Source organism: Dioscorea cayenensis, chromosome 14 (genome assembly GCF_009730915.1).
Source record: "Dioscorea cayenensis subsp. rotundata cultivar TDr96_F1 chromosome 14, TDr96_F1_v2_PseudoChromosome.rev07_lg8_w22 25.fasta, whole genome shotgun sequence".
Lineage (NCBI taxonomy): Eukaryota > Viridiplantae > Streptophyta > Magnoliopsida > Dioscoreales > Dioscoreaceae > Dioscorea > Dioscorea cayenensis.
The window spans coordinates 13,671,899-13,688,201 of NC_052484.1; the positions used below are offsets into that span (position 1 = coordinate 13,671,899).

General features: G+C 32.7%; 1 pseudogene; it reads left to right on the forward strand.

Annotated features, from left to right (window-relative positions):
* Positions 1-9,644: 9,644 nt before the first annotated feature.
* LOC120276154 lies at positions 9,645-10,295 on the forward strand (annotated as a pseudogene).
* Positions 10,296-16,303: the final 6,008 nt, after the last annotated feature.

Genomic DNA, 16,303 nt, shown 5'->3' on the forward strand with positions numbered 1-16,303 from the left:
CTTTTCCACCATTGATTATTTTCTATTGCCCCTTTGTGTGCGTGTGTATATATGTATATATATAAGTAGATACAAAAAAAATAAAAGAAATATTAATTAAGAATTTTTTTCTATGTCTTTTGTACCATTAAACATAGGCTTGGCCATTAGGATGGAGGCTAAAAGGGGTGGTTCAAAAAAAAAAATAAAAAATAAAAAAAGGAAGAAAAAGATTTTAAATTAATGAGAATATTAGGGATACATTCTTATTTTTTCCTTCTTATCCGGGTAACTTACTTTCAAAAATTCTATATTCTTTATTCTCCATGTCAATCTTTTGAATTCTCCAAAGTAGAAGGTCTTGCAATTGTTGGATAGAAAATATACACCTCTATCAGAAAATGATTTTTCCAAAATTCTGAACACATTGATAAAAGGAAAAAAAATTTCATCTTCGAAACATCATTTCATTAATAAAAAAAACACAACTTTGTTGGGTTCATTCCTCTCATGGCCATAGATGTTTGCGCTTTATAATATTGTAGTTAAAAAAACTTTATTAATTTTTATAATACAGAACCACTTAATTTTTTTTCTGTTGCACGTGTGGTTATAATACCCTGTTTTAAGCTGATTTCCAGCGCCATGTCAACTCCATGTTAACACCACATCAGCAAACTTACCGGAAACCGTCTTAAAATAGGCCACTATGGATACACGTGCAATTATAGAAAAGTTAAGTGGCTTTTGTGTTACAAAAAAAAGTTTTGTGGTCACATCGACATAAATTACAAATATTAGTTGATACGGTTAATTTAACTGAGAATGGAAGGAGAATACCTGATCTGGTCCTTTGTGTGAGTTGATCTTGGAAACGAGCTGATTTCAGTCCTTTGTGTGAGTTGATCTTGGAGATAAGTTGCAAGCAAACCGAGTCCACCACCGTTGCGGAGCCGCAAGACGGATACAGGATCCCAGTCACCTTTGACAACCAGCCTTCCAAGGGATAGAGTTCACCACTCAATGAAGGAGAGAACCCCCAAAGAGATACAGAACACACTAAGAGAAGAAGATAACATTTCAGTCTTTTGGGAAAGTTCACATATGCCTTTTCAGCCACATACAAGCTATTTAAACACCCCCACATTGGGAACCTAAACCGAAGCAAAAGTAGTCAACTACTACATATTATAATCTAATTAAGACCTTAATAGTACTTAGCACCAAACAGAAAGAAAATAACTGCAGGAATTCAGGAATATTCAGAAATCTGCCAGCATGACCCCTTCCTCTTCAAACATCAATATCTTTTGCTAGAAAACTCTGATTAAGATGAGGTTTGCGGCATTGGAAAGTAGACATCCAAGGCTTTCCAGCTATATATAATGCAGCTTTGTTTGCCAACCAAGTTGCTACAGATTCTTACTGCAATTTTCCCTGAAATTAAGAGGTTGTCATCCTTTTGCTTTTCTGTATCAAAATGTCCAGTCTCTGGGCATAAATGTCTTGCTCCTGCATCATTAGTGGCCATGAGGGGAATGAACCCCAACTTTGTTGGTTCCAAACAGCATTTCATTAACTCTAATTTCTTTTTTCAAAGCATCTAGCTCTTTAGATTCCGCAACCAATGCATGCATGAATGCTTCATATATAATTAAGTGGCACTATCTTTAAACTTAATGTTCTTCCATCTCTCATATCAATTAAAACTAAAAATTTACAAAAGATTTTTCTTTTTCAAAGGTGACAAATGTCATCCCACAAAGAGCTCTTTAGATTCCGCAACCAATGCATGCATGAATGCTTCATATATAATTAAGTGGCACTCTCTGTAAACTTAATGTTCTTCCATCTCTCATATCAATTAAAACTAAAAATTTACAGAAGATTTTTTTTTTTCAAAGGTGACAAATGTCATCCCACAAAGGGATGTCAAGCGACAAATATAGTGATGTATCAATTACAGTGGCTTAGTGACTTTCTAGGATTATATTAACTCAGTCAAGTGTCATACACAAGGGAGTGTAAACAATAAATAAATAGTATTGTTACAGTATTTATATAGTGTTCTGCAGGATTACAACATGACTGTCAACCCAGAGATTCGATCCTAGGTTTGTTCATCAACTATTTTTATAATATTTCACTGCATTAAATAGTGGTTGTTACTAAAGATTTAATACAAAGTGTCTTAGTGTATTGTTTATATAAATAATAATAATAATAATAATAATAATTAAATAAATAAAATGTATCTCCTAATTTAGACAAAATATTCAGAATATCTAAATCTCAAGACCAGCCAAGAGCACCGATCTCAAGGCGGTCTGAAATACACAAATCTCAGGATCAGCTGAGAGCACCGATCTCGAGGCAATCCAAAAGATCCAAAATACACAAATCTCAAGACCAGTCGAGAGCACCGATCTCAAGATGGTCTAAAATATTCAAATCTCAGGATCAGCTGAGAGCACCGATCTTGAGGCGATCCAAAATATCCAAAATACATAAATCTTAAGACCACCCAAGAGCACAGATCTCGAAGCGGCCTAAAATGCTCAAGCCCCTGGACCAGCCGAGAGTGTTGATCTCGAGTCGATAAAAAATATTCAAAATACACAAATCTCAGGACTACTCGAGAGCATTGATCTCAAGACGGTATTAAATACTCAAATCTCAAGATCAGCCGAGAGCACCAATCTCGAGGCGATCCAAAATATCCAAAATACACAAATCTCAAGACCAGCCTAGAGCACAGATCTCGAGGCGGTCTAAAATACTCAAATCCCAAGATCAGCTGAGAGCACCGATCTCGAGGCGATCCAAAATATTAAAAAAATACACAAATCTTAAGACCTGCTGAGTGCACAGATCTCGAGGCGGTCTAAAATACTAAAATCTCCAGATTAGGCAAAAGCACATATCTCGAGGTGATCCAAAATATCCATATCTCAGAACTAGCCGAGAGCACAGATCTCAAGGCAGTTTAAAATACTCGAGTCTCAGGATCAGCCGAGAGCACACATCTTGAGGCGATTCTAAATACACAATCTAAAGATCAGCCTAGACCACACATCTCGAAGCAATCTCAATCCCAAGATCAGCTATGAATACAAATCACGGGGCAAATTAATATATATATATAACTAATGATAATGATAATAAAAATAAATAATACGAATAATAATGATATAATAATATATATATATATATTAATAAAAAAATCTTAATAAAAGAAAATTAGATAAAGATAATAAAAATAAAATAAATATAAATATAATAATAACAAATTCCAAACCAGATAAAGTTTATTTTAAAAAATAAAAAAAATCAAAATGAAATAAAAAAATAAAATATATTAAAAAATCAAATGAAGATAAAATAAATAAATATAATAAATTAATATAATAAAGTAAAATAGAATTAAAATAGAATTAAAAAATAGAAAATTGGGTCGTGGTCACCCCACGATCAATGAAAAATAAATAAATAAATTTAAAAGAAAAATATATTTGTATAATCATAATAACAATAATAATAAATTAGTACTAATAAAATAATAATTATTATAATATCGAATAAAATATATATATTATTAAAATATATACATATGTAATAATATATATAATATATACATAATAATAAAATAAAAAATAATAATAATAATAAACGAAAATAATCAAACTAAAAGATAAAAATAAAAATAAAAAAATAAAAAATAACAAATAAATAAATAATAAGTGAAAAATATATAAAAATAAATAAATAAATAATAAAACTTGAGGTGTTGTGCGCGTCGTGGTTCCTCACGTAGAACATAACCGCGCCCACGATGATACAATTACCGCCACGTTGGGATATCGGAGATGGTCTATTAAACGAGGAGAAGACGAAGGCGAGAAGAGAGAAAAAAAAGAGAAGAACGAACCAGAGAAGACGGTGGACGAACAAAGAAGAAAAGGCGAAAAAAGAAAGAAGAGCTAAGAAGAAGAAGGTCTATATTTTTTTTCTCTCTCTCCAAACTGATATTCATATATATAAAGAGAAAAGAAAGTAACTGCCGCCGTTGTTGCTGCTGCTGCCTGACGCCACCGTCGTTGCTTGATGCTTTTGTCGCTGCCGCTACCTGATGCCATCGTTGGTGCTGTCGTCGTCGTTTGATGTTGTTGCTTCTCGCCACTGATGCTGCTTGATGATGAACCCACAAAGACGGAAGAGAAATGAAGAAAGGAGCAAGGGAAGGAATCAACTAGAAAGAAGATTTGAAGAAGAAGAAAGAAGAAGACGAAGGGAGATATTTCCTCTTTCCCTATGAATCGTTGCTGCTGTTACTTGCCTCCACTGTTGCCCTTGTTACTGTTTCATCAAGACGATGATGACCGTGATGATCGAGAAAATATTGAAGCTGCCACCGCTGCTGCTCCGTCGAAGCTGAAATTGAAGTTGAAGCAGAAACCGAAGCCAAAACCAAAGCCAGCCCGTCACTAGTTCTACACTACAAGTCGCCTCCTTCACCGCTACTGCGCCGGCGCCAAAACCCTAGCACGTTGATTACAGCAATATGCACGCCATATAATGAGATGCTTGATGATCTGGGTTGTTATTTAGCAGGCAGTTGGTCAAGAAACACATCAAGGATTATGGCGGAGGAGTATATAATGGATGATCTTATGCCGCAAGACAAATAAGACAGTTAAAGCCAAGACCTTTATAAAAGCTGCTAGCATTCCTGTTTTACTTGGATGATGCACATAGCAAGACGAGCAAGTCATGCTTCATATCATAACAATGTTGCATATTGCGCTAAAGAAGGAAAAAGATGTGGCAAAGATGCTGAAGAAATTAATATAAATGAAGATGAAGAACTAGACGCAGCAAGTTGTTTACTTTGGGATCAAAAGCATGAAGTTATTAAGAGCCGCATAGTCATAACGAGAGCACTGATCTCAAGACGGTATAAAATACTCAAATCTCAAGATCAGCCGAGAGCACCGATTTCGAGGCGATCCAAAATATCCAAAATACACAAATCTCAAGACCAGCCTAGAGCACAGATCTCGAAGCGGTCTAAAATACTCAAATCCCAAGATCAGCCGAGAGCACCGATCTCGAGGCGATCCAAAATATTAAAAAAATACACAAATCTCAAGACCTGCTGAGTTCTCAGATCTCGAGGCAGTCTAAAATACTAAAATCTCCAGATTAGTCAAGAGCACATATCTCGAGGTGATTCAAAATATCCATATCTCAGGACTAGCCGAGAGCACAGATCTCAAGGCAGTTTAAAATACTCAAGTCTCAGGATCAGCCGAGAGCACACATCTCGAGGCGATTCTAAATACACAAATCTAAAGATCAGCCTAGACCACACATCTTGAGGCAATCTCAATCGCAAGATCAGCTATGAATACAAATCACGGGGCAAATTAATATATATATATATATATAACTAATGATAATCATAATAAAAATAAATAATACAAATAATAATGATATAATATATATATATATTAATAAAAAAATCTTAAAAGAAAATCAGATAAAGATAATAAAAATAAAATAAATATAAATATAATAATAACAAAATCCAAACCAGATAAAGTTTATTTAAAAAAATAAAAAAAATCAAAATCAAATAAATAAATAAATAAATAAATTTAAAAGAAAAATATATTTGTATAATCATAATAACAATAATAATAAATTAGTACTAATAAAATAATAATTATTATAATAACGAATAAAATATATATATTATTAAAATATATACATATGTAATAATATATATAATATATACATAATAATAAAATAAAAAATTATAATAATAATAAACGAAAATAATCAAACTAAAAGATAAAAATAAAAATAAATAATAAATAATAACAAATAAATAAATAATAAGTGATAAAATATATAAAAAATAAATAAATAATAAAACGTGAGGTGTTGTGCGCGTTGTGGTTCCTCACGTAGAACATAACCGCGCCCACGATGATACAACTACCGCCACGTTGGGATATCGGAGATGGTCTATTAAAGGAGGAGAAGACGAAGGCGAGAAGAGAGAAGAAGGAGAGAAGAACGAACCAGATAAGACGGTGGACGAAAAAAGAAGAAAAGGCGAAAGAAGAAAGAAGAGCGAAGAAGAAAGATGATGAAGAAGAAGGTCTTTATTTTTTTTCTTTCTCTCTCCAAACTGATATTCATATATATAAAGAGAAAAGAAAGTCACTGCCGCCGTTGTTGCTGCTGCTGCCTGACGCTGCCGTCGTTGCTTGATGCTTTTGTCATTGCCGTTACCTGATGCCATTGTTGGTGTTGTCGTCGTCGTTTGATGTTGTTGCTGCTCGCCACTGATGCTGCTGTCTTTGTTGTGATATCGCTGTGCTACTGGTCTTGATGATGAACCCACAAAGACAGAAGAGAAATGAAGAAAGGAGCCAGGGAAGGAATCAACCAGAAAGAAGATTTGAAGAAGAAGAAAGAAGAAGACGAAGGGAGATATTTCCTCTTTCCCTATGAATCGTTGCTGCTGTTACTTGCCTCCACTGTTGCCCTGGCGAATCTAGAGTCTGCTGCCCTTGTTACTGTTTCATCAAGACGATGATGACCATGATGATCGAGAAAATATTGAAGCTGCCACCGCTGCTGCTCCGTCGAAGCTGAAATTGAAGTTGAAGCAGAAACCGAAGCCAAAACCAAAGCCAGCCCGTCACTAGTTCTACACTACAAGTCGCCTCCTTCACCGCTACTGCGCCGGCGCCAAAACCCTAGCACGTTGATCACAGCAATATGCATGCCATATAATGAGATGCTTGATGATCTGGGTTGTTATTTAGCAGGCAGTTGGTCAAGAAACACATCAAGGATTATGGCGGAGGAGTTTATATTGGATGATCTTATGCCGCAAGACAAATAAGACAGTAAAAGCCAAGACCTTTATAAAAGCTGCTAGCATTCCTGTTTTACTTGGATGATGCACATAGCAAGACGAGCAAGTCATGCTTCATATCATAACAATGTTGCATATTGCGCTAAAGAAGGAAAAAGATGTGGCAAAGATGCTGAAGAAATTAATATAAATGAAGATGAAGAACTAGACGCAGCAAGTTGTTTACTTTGGGATCAAAAGCATGAAGTTATTAAGAGCCGCATGGTCATAACGATAGCTGTCATCCTGAGGATGTTTTCTGCATTGATGCTGAGAAAGAAGATAACATGGATAAAGATGTAGGACCTAGACCTCTCAAACTGTTTCGTTTGTGACTAAAAGCATGAAGATGTGAGAGTTGCTTGGTTGAAACAATAGATGCCATCCTTTTCAAATCCTAAAGGCTACGGTGAAAACAAGGAGATGGTGGAATACAATCCTACGTTGGATGCATAAGGAAAAGAAAGTCTACTTGAATGAAGTGCTGAATGAGATGAAAGGAATCAGTTGTACTTCTACATACAATATTTTTGATTAATATATATATATATATAGACAAGAAGCATTGAGGATGTTGCCAGTGTGCTCGATGAATTGAAACAATATGGACTAGAACCTGATTTGTACGGCTTTAATAGTTTGATCAAGACTTAAAGGATGAACTTCATTAATGGTTGATAATGATTGTACAGCTTTATAATAACACCATATATATATATATATATATAAAGCATTGCAATGCAAACTTGTACGTGACATGCTATTAAAGTAATCAACATCATCGTTCACTGGTAATTTAGTAATTGACAAAGTTAGGCTTCAAAATGCAATGGGATGAGATGAGAAAGCCCGTATTGCTCTCAATCAAACTCAATCATATATAAAATGGCTTTGGAATAGATGCTGACACAAGAGAAGTCAGCCACCTTATTGAATCTATAAGACAAGTTGGAAGAAGCTTAAAGGCGTAGTAGAACTATCTTTATGAATACTAACCTATTTTGTTTCTTAGCATTCCTATCAACCTTGTTCCAAGATTTGCTCATCGGAAATGTTTATATATAAATAATATAATGCATGTCCTAATAAAATTCAATGTCCTAATGGAAACCAAATTTCAATTTAATTTAAATTCTAATATATCATAATCGTAGATATATTTAGAATTATAATTTAAATGTCCTAATCTTAATCTTAATTTATTATTTGATTGTCTTGGACTAGAGTACAAATTCCAAGTTAAATACAAAATGCAAATTACAAAATTGACCTTGAGAACATATCTCGAAGCATAAATGCAAAATTACAAAAATTGCCCTTGAGAACACATCTCGAGGCATGAATGCGAAATTTACAAGATTTCCCCTGAGAACGGATCTTGAGGCGATTTGAGAAAGTACAAATCTTGAAGCGCTTGAACACACATCCCAAGGCAAATTGAGTTAAGTGAATAATAAAAAAATACTAAATTAAATAAATTAAATAAAACAAATCAATAATGAATAAATAATAATAATAATAACTAGAATAATAAATTAATTAAAAAAAATTTATTAATTTGAAATTTGAAATTATTTAAAAATAATAATAAATAATAAATATAAAAAAATAACAAATAAAAAAATTAATTAATAAAAATAAATAAATTAAAAAAAAAAATCACAATCAAAATCCGATCCTACCTACGTTGTGATCTCATGGGAAGTTGGGATTTGGATAAGGATGAGGGGGTTTTGGGATTAAAAAAAAAAAATTCTTTTAAAAAGAAAAGAGAATAATTGAGGAGGGATTTAAAAAAAAATTTAAAGAAAAAAAAATAATAATTAAGAGAAGAAAAAATAATAATAATAATAAATAATAAATAATAATAATAAAAAAATAAAAAAATAATTAAAATAATAATTAAAATAATAATAATAAATAAATAAGTAAAAAATAATAATAGTAAAATAATAATAAACTTAAAAAAAATTAAATTAAACTAAATTAAAAAAAATTAAATTAAAAAAATTAAAAAATTAAAAAATTAAAAAATTAAAAAAAAATTAATTAAAATTGGAAATTCGAAAGTTGGGTTTTTTGTCGTGATTCAGGTTAAGATGAGGATAATGATGGCCGGGTTTTTTAAAGGAGAGATCAGAGAGGAGCTAAAAAAAAAAGATTGATAGAAAAAAATTCAGAGATCAGAGAGAAAAAAAAGTGGGAGAAGAATTAAAGAGAAGACAAAAGAAGAGGTATATTTCTCTTCCTCTCCCTGTATTCATACATACATATATATATAATAAAAAAATTCGTTGCTTGTCATCGTTTATCGCCGTTGCCGCTATTCACCACCGCGGCATGCTTGATGGCTGAGATAATGCCGCCAAGCATGCCGCTGCCGCTGCTCATTGCCGTTGCCACTGTTCACCGTCGGGGCATGCTTGAACGGCTGAGATAATGCCGCCAAGCATGCCTTCCTTCAAGCACGCCTGCCGCCTCCTTGCTCCTCTACTTCTCTCGTTCTTTCTTTCTCGTTCTCCGCCTTGGATCCCGTGTGAGGTTGTGGGAACAAGAGGAGACTCATCGATCTTGCACTGTTGGTTTATTAGCAAATCATGGCAAATCAAATACACCACCTGTCTGCCATTCAAAAGGTTGCGGGCGCATCACAACCGGAAATTATGTTAATGGAGTACTGCAGAATCCTTTGATGCAGCCGTACAAGGCAACCTGTGACCTTTCAATGGTGCCGATGGTCTTACCTGTCTTTGCTCATGCATCTGCAGAGAAGGGTTTTGCTAGCCTTGTCATAGACTTTCTCATGGGTGGTGCGTCTGTTGCTGTTTCGAAGACAGGGGCATCTCCTATTGAACGTGTGAAGCTTCTTAGAATGATCAAGGCCCGTCGTCTTTCTGAGCCTTACAAGAAAATCTCAAATTGCTTTGCTTGCACGATCAAGGATGAAATTCTGAAATCTGATGGTATTGCTGGAATGTACCATGGTTTCAACATCTCATGTGTTGGAATCATTGTTTATCGTGGTCTCTACTTCAGATTGTACAATTCTCTGAAGCCAGTGCTTCTGACCGGAAGCCTGCAGAATAGTTTCTTTGTGAGCTTTGCCTTCGGCTGGCTGGTCATGAACAAAGCAGGACTAGCATCATATCCTATTGACATGGTTTTGCAGAAGAATGATGATAACCTCTGGTGAAGCTATGAAGTATAAGAGCTCTTTTGATGCATTCTCTCAAATCTTGAAGAACGAGGGAGCAAAGCTTTTGTTCAAGGGTGCGGGAGCAAACATTCTCCGCACCATTTCCGGTGCTGGTGTGCTTGCCGGTTACGACAAACTACAGCTGATTGTCTTCGGCAAGAAGTACGGCTCTTGCGGTGCCTAAGTTTCAGGCTGATTCATGGCGATGAAAACCAAATACCCGAATTTTATATTCAAAATCGTGTGCTCGTTTATTTAGCTAATTTTTTTTTAACGCCCAATATGCATTCCATCCTTTTTTATGTTAAAAGAGTTAGGCAAAGTGTTATGTTCTCGGCATACTTTTGAGGCAACAATAAGTAGACTGCTAATATTTAGTAGTCTTTGATTTTAAAAAAAAAAAGAAGGAAAAAAAAATCCAACCATGCAAGCATAAAAAAAAAAAATGAAAGGAAATGAAGTGAAGTGATAAATGATGAGGCGTACGCATGAAAATTCACAAGAGATCATGCGCAGGAAAAAAAGAGAAGCATGCATGCAAGTACGTACCCAATTAATGTAATCACTAGAAAGACTTTTGAGTTGAAACATTGAATATATATAGCCTAGCAAGGATATGTATAGCATATGGAGGGATTCACCATTATAAAAGCATGCTATTTATTGTGTGCATACGTACTTGACATAAAAAATAATAATAATAAAATAAAATAAAATAATAATAATAATAATAATCCTTACGATTATCAAGAGCATGGAGTTATTTCAATGGAAAGAGTGAGAAGCATGTCATGCATATGGCATAAAAAAATTTGCATGTACACGTGCATAAAAGTTGAGAAAGCATGCATATGGTAATAAAAAATATATAAAAAATAAAAATAAAATAATAATACTAATAATAATAATAATAATAATAATAATAATAAGCATGCATACGTTTGAACGCATGAGCATGAGCATTAATTAATCAAGCGGATAAGAACGGTTGACATCTAGTGATCTTGCATTTAGACTATTTGGGAAATGGTCTCACTCGGCTATATACCGTAGCATGATGATTAAAAAAAAAACCTCCAGATAATGAGGTAAAGCGACGGCTGCTCAATGTTTGTTATAAGCATGGAGGATATGATCTGGCTTTTGTGAGTAACAAAAATATGCCAATGAGTAATGTTTTCTGTAATTAAAATTCAAAAGTGGATGGGTGATACTTGCCAGTCCCTCTGAGATAATTCTTCTCTTTGGGCTGGGTTGTTGCTATTGGGTTAAAAAAGAAAAAAGACATGGGCCTATCATGAAGAGATATACATGGCATAATAAATTAATAAAAAAAAATGATGATGAGAACCGAGAAGCAGGTCATGCATGCATATGGGTATGATTAAAAAAAAAATTGTTTCAAGATAATTAAGCAACATGGGTCGGCCATGCTGATTTTGAAATATATATGTACGGGTTGCTATGAGATTGATATGGTGAGCCATAAAAAAATATATATAATAAGATAAAAAAATGATGGAAAGCATGCGTCAGGCCCTTATAAAAAAAACCCACAAAAGAAGCACATGCTGCAAAGAGATATATATATATATATATATAAAAAAGGATTATTATTATGCACATGTTCATGGCAATAAATATATAATAAAAAATGATGAAGGGAAAATAATCATGTGCATTTCAAACAAACAAAAAAAATAATAATAATAAATAAATAAATAAAATAAAAATAATAATAATGAGAAACCATGCATACATTCATGAAAATAATAAGAAACATGCTCACATGCATAAATATATATACATATATGTAAAGGCGGGCCCACCATCTAAAAAAATATAAAATAACATGAGTGGAGAGTTCCATGCATTTCAGAGAAGAATATATATATATATATGAATTGGGATTGCATGTACTCTGATATCAAGTACAAAAAATTGCATATTACTTGGCTTCTGTGCAAGTTCTCGGTTGGTTGCAATTTTCATATTTAAAATTTCATATATGAAAGCTTTAAAATATATTGACAGTCACTGGTTGGAATATGCCATCCTTTTAGTATATAAAAAAAAAATCTCAATTTAAGTGGCTCATGCATGCATATTGGAGAATTAAAAAAATGTGCAATGGTAGATAAATAAATTCAAACGTGCATGTCCCATCATAAGAGAGATAACATAAGCATGGATATATATATCAAGTGTGGTATTTGAACAACGGTTCTGTCGATCCAAAGCAACACCATGGGTTAGTCAATGATTAAAATTCATTGTCCCAAAGGCAGTAATAAATTTCACAACGATAACGAGACGCCTATCGCATGCAACAACAAAGCATGCGGCGCGATGATAAGGCACAGACAGCGGTGACTTATTTATTTCAAAAAGGCAACAAAAAAATTTCAAAACGGCAATGCGGCAGGCAACGCAATGACAAGGCACAAGCAGCAGCAATAATAAAAATATGTGTATATATATAAGTGATGTAATAAATATTTTTATATAATAAAATGACAACATTTATAATTCGCAAATCTTATTGCTTTTACTTGTACTTTTGCCCTTAATCGGAGGTTCTTAAGATTCTAATATGGGTAATTAATAGTAGAGGCTTGCCTCTATTAGGAATGGAAGAACTCACAAAACAAACATGACATTTGTGCTTCGATATATTATATGGTGTCTTTTTCAAGATGTCAGACACGCGTATTTTCGATCCCACAGGAAAAAGACAACAGTAAAGTTGAGTGGGTTCTGAAGTTTTAATGAGAAGCCCACGTGCATGATTCAATTATAAATATATATATATATATATATCCAAAAGCGGTCCCACAAAAAAAATATATATGGAAATAAATGAATGATAAAAAAAATCATCATGTAGTGATATGCACTCATTGTCATGTGCATAATTAAAAAAAATTTTAAAAAAAAAATAGGGGGACCCACCATTGCCTATGCATGCATATATGTGAAAAGGAAATAAAATTAAATAAAAAAAGAGCATGAAAATGAGGAGCATACATACGTGAACTAAAGGGGAGATCGAATTTAAAAGTGGGCTCCACCATTCAAAAGATGTATATGGGATAAGCAATGGATTAATATATTTTTTGAGAAATGATGATCATTTGATGATCATTTGAGGATGCATGAACTGGTTGACTCTTTCATTTAATATTGCACAGGCTTTGCAACTTTGGAGCTTACCAAATATAGACCCAAATTAAGATTGGAGTTATGTAAAATGGATGCATCAATCCAATGTAGTGAATTCATTCCAAAGCAATGACAGGAAACTTATAGATCATATATATAAGTTATATGTCTATATATAAAGGATGTAATGAATATATATATATATATATAGATATATTAAATAACAAAATTTATAATTCACAAATTTTCTTGCCTTACTTGTACTTGAGCCCTTAATCGGAGGTTCCTAAGATTTTAGTCTGGGGTAATTAATAATAGAGGCTTGCCTCTATTAGGAATGGAAGAGCCCACAAAGATAAAATAAAATAACATGAATGACATTTGTGATTTGATATATCGCCTGGTGTCTCTTCACCGATACGACGCCAGGGCGGGTATTTTCGATCCCAAATGAATATATTTCCATCTTGATTATTTGACTTCACATAAACTAACTCTATATACTTATCCTTCACATGCTCTCAAATGAAATGAAAAACAAACATCGTCTGTCACGCTCCGAACCTGGCTCGCCAGACCCAGTGCTCCAACAAATGGCCACACACCCACAGGCTGGGACCTAGTAAGCATGCAAGGTCACAGAACTGTTATCATAACAAAAATATAATCTCAAAATTACAACTTCAAATACTAAATGGATATAAAAGGTTTAAATACAAAGTGGTTTTTCTAAAACTTTCACATACCACCACAAACATAAAGATAACTCAATTAAAAGGAAACACAAGCTATTCCTATCCAAGAAAGTTGCTTAACGAACTGTTTACTCCTAATTTGAAAAAATTTAACAACAGATTATGAGCTTGACAACTCATAAGTAACCCACTAAAAATATCTGTTATCATAAAAAATTTCCAAAAATTCATAATAAAAAGCCAATCATATCAGATATTACAAATAGTTATCAAAAATATAGTTCATAAATCTAAGTAGTTCGACAAATTACAATTTAGTAGACAGAAATATATGTCTCTAAATCACTATGGCCAAAACAAAAATAACAGAAATCATTTGTTTACCCTCGCTGGCCCAAGTCAGAATATCAGAACTCATTTGTTTACCCTCGGTGACATTAGCAAAGATATCAGAGGTCGTTATTCTTCACCGATGGAACAATGTGAAACTATAGTTTTTTAATAGAGTCAAAGTTTCATGTCGACATGGTTAGTGTTTAACTCTTAGTGCCAAGTTAAATGGAGACTAAACATATTAATATCAAAATAACTTTGTTATCCGAAAATAAAACATAATTTCAGAATTTCAAACAAAATTTTAAACAGATCAATTCAGAACAGAATTTGCAGAATAATTTGTCAAGCAAACAGACAAACATACGCATGATCCATTTCTTTACAATAAAAATAATCCATTTATATTCAAAACAGTTTACAAACATAATAGTTCAAAGAATAACATACATGATAAAATGTGGGAAGTAATGTTTGGGGAAAGAAAAGAAATTTAAAAATTTAATAAGTATATAATAACAGAAACTCGATCAAAGCCCAACAAACGTTTTAATATTATATAAAAAATCCTTAAAAGAATGTAAATAAATTCTAAATTATTGACAACCAGAAATTATATATATATACACACATTTATATGTGGGATTACTTACTTGATTAACGCGCAAAACTCCAAATCTCACACTGAATCAAATTTCTCATAATACCCTATATTTAAGAGTAAAAATCCAAGGATATTAAAACTCCCTCAACACAAGCATTACTTAAACCTATCTATTTTACACATTTAAGGGATGGAAAAAAAGAAAAGATTTCAAAAGACGAGTGATGCTACAAAGGTTAAGAAGCTAATAAGCAATAGTATTAGAAATTTCAAAAGGGTACAAATGCAAAATATAAAGCTATTAATCCACACTCCCGAATTTTGATTCTTTTGAGGGCACAATAGCAATTATCCACTCTAAAGGCAAATGAACAATTCCATCAAGACCATTGTACACTAAACCCCTTATAACATTACAAATACTATTCCAAATCACAACTTTCAAGATTCTGAGAAAATTAGACACCTAGTACTATGACATATCCGAAATTCACATGATTTAGTTGAATGCAAAAACATTTATTTGAAAATTAAGCTATTCCTACAAACTTATAATTTTGACATATTCCTTTCAAACATGGATATCTCTCGATATATAAATCTAAAATTAATGATATTTTACTAAAAATCAGATAACTTAATAGTAAACAACTTTTCTGTTTTTCACCTTATCCAATTCCATCTCTATGGCCTTCAAAAATACCCATCAATCTTGATGTTATGCTCAGATATCGCATCGGAGATAGTTTACTAATAAAATCAAATCTCACAAGCTATAGGCGTATAAAATCTAAAATTTTGTACGTACTTGAATAATGTCAAACTCTACAATTCTCTTATTTTACAGTCCTCCAAATTATGCCTCTAACACCTCTAAAATTGATGAGGAATTTTAGCTATTACAAAAGCATATATCTGAAACTTATCAAATGAAATCAATAACTACACTACAAACTCATCCACTCAGGAGCGTAATACTCCACCATGTACCACAATTCCATTGTTTTTTCTCAAATTCCCTTGCAGCCCCCTCTTTGAAAGAATCATTACATACACCAATCTCCTTGACAATTCATGAACGGCCTTTAATTTTCAATAATCTCTGTAGGTGCATCTTTGAAAAGCAAATCAACCCCACTCATAAAAATCATTGTCAAAAAAATTTTACCAAAATTTAAAATAAATATTTGAAAAAAATTCGGGATGTTACAATAATTATACTCCATCCGATTCTTTCTCCTTGTACATTAGAACTAAATCACATAAATTAAAAAAAATTGTTGAAAATTAATTATTAATGTAAATTTTCTATAATTTACATTAACTTTCAAAATTACCATTATATAAAATATGTTTTAAAAAATATGTACTTAAATATAATTTATTACCAATTATAAAAATAT